Below are 2,445 nucleotides of genomic sequence, written 5' to 3' on the forward strand. Positions count from 1 at the left end.
GGCTGGAAATTCCAGCCACCTTAAAATAGATGAACAAAAGTCTTTCTGCTCCAAAAGCTATTGGCATTTTCTGGGACCAAAGGTCATTTATGCCAGTACTTTGCCCTGCCAGTTCTTTGCCCTGAGGAAGGGTTTGCTAAATGTTTTTGTCCTATCTCAGAGATGGAGATTCCAAAACTGCCCATATTGATATTTCACAACCTCTATTGTTCAAAACTATGTCTTAATATCAAAATGAACTCTTAGTGTATTTCAGCCCTGCCATACTAACTACAACATGGAGAAGAGATGATTCCCACCCTCTTAACAGCAGCATTTTACATATTTGAACATCATTGTCCTGCTTTTTGACTCTCCTGTAAGTATTTTTTTGGCACCTCTAGGTTACACAGCACCCATTTGTCCAAGGTTTCTTTGAGGGCCATGTCTTGTATCACAAGGACAAGCACCCAAAAATGAAAGGAACATTGTTTTTCTCCTTTTTTGCATGATGACATTAGCAGAATTGCAGGCTCATTCAGTTACCCTTGAATTTCCCTGTGGTTGCCTGCCTCTGAAACTTACTGGTTAGTCTCCAAAGCAAGAGTGTACTTCTAGATGTATACATTTCTGTGTACATTGCAACCCACAATTCTACAAGTAGGGACTTCTGAATTTCCCTCACATGGCAGTAGGTATGCTTAGGGATACACAATGTCTAATCCAGGATCCTTTTTGAAAATCATATGATCAATTATTTCACTCTAATTCTGCTGAATCTCCTGTATTCATTGCTACCCCAGCAAAAGAAGCAGAAATTATGCAGTTAGTGTTTCAGTGCCACAAATACTTGGCAAAAATATAACATCTGAAATGAATTTCCTTGGCTCATAACCAGGCATGCTTTTCAAGTGTGAAGATATTTTACACAGAACCAAGTTTGCTGTCACAACCAGACCTTGGCTTAGTCTGGCTCTTTTTTCACACATCCTCTGGGAGAGGTCCCATGGAGTTGGGCTCTGTACAAGAATATTGGGTATTACTATGCTTTGGATTTAATTTCCAGGGGAAATGTTGCTTTCATCAGGATGAAGTCTGTATTCACCTGGTTTAGAGAAATAATCTAAAAGAGCTCTGTGGATCTGTTTCATTTGTTCTGCTGTCACCCCAAGCATCTGCTGAGGAATTCTCATTTCTGCCTCATCCTTATTGTAAGAAGGCCACAAATATGCAGTTTGTTTATTTAAATGTACAATTTTCTGTTACTTTGTCAGGTCTTAAATACATTTCTTAACTTTCTTCGGAATCATTAAATCACTGGAAATGTTAGGAGTTATCTGATCAAAACTACAAGAATATTTGATGCTTACCAGAGGCTTAAACCCCTGCCCTCTGCTGTCACAGCTTTGCTGCTTTACCCATCTTTTCACTATTTAGTTGCAAGATACTGCCAGACCAGTACCAGGAATAGTGACCAGTGAAAAATTAGCTCTTTCCTGGAACTGGTCTTTACAATTTCATTTCAAAATAATTCTCGTGCCCTTTATGACTCAGCTCTTTCTGAATCATTAAATTAATCAACTCCTTCCCCACTGTTGGGACATTGCAGGCAGCCAAAGAAGGTGCTGACTTTTAAGACATGACTTGGTGTGCCCTACCTGGGCTGCCAACTCCACCACACATCAGTGCTCTGCAACAACAGCACACCAACAGGGGTTGTGGAAAATAGCAGTGAATGAGACTGAAGAACAGATGAAATAAATACAAATACCTTTAGATACAAAATTAAAGTTTTCTCTTGAATCTCAGGAGCAAATGGTCAACCTCCTAGGGAAACCACCTTCCTTAAATACACAAATCCAGATACTCATTCAGAGAAGGTTTTAGGATGTGTAGATAAGAACTTCATTGAGAACACTGCTCAGTGCCAGAGGAAACTCTTTTTAAAGTACCTTATTGTTAAAATAAGATCTGAAATTAAATTATGTATTTGGATATCAGTAATAATAAATGCATTAAACCAAGGAAGGCACATACATACTTCTGTCCCTAATTCAAAGGTATAGCTTTATACATACATATATAATGGGTTATGACAAGACATGCAATAATCTAAATGAACAAAAACACTGAAGAAACAAGCAGCATGTGCCCTAAATCTCACATATCCATGTGTTCTGCATGCTATTCATTACTGGTGGGATTCCTTTCATGCCAGGGATTGTCAGCATCTTTAGTGTGCATATCACACAACTAAAATCTTACAGATTTAATTATTTTGTTCACTGTACCCATCCCTACCCTTGAAGAAGACCCCTTGTCAGATGACAATGGTGAACCAGTTCATTGCCAGTATAACTTTGGATTCCAGATAATTTCTGGAGCTCAAACCTAGGCAGACATCTAATCATCCCTTTGGATCTACATCCCCAGAGATGCTCCATGACTTGCCAGCTTGGAGGGAGG

This window comes from Erithacus rubecula, assembly GCF_903797595.1.
Source record: "Erithacus rubecula genome assembly, chromosome: 9".
NCBI lineage: Eukaryota > Metazoa > Chordata > Aves > Passeriformes > Muscicapidae > Erithacus > Erithacus rubecula.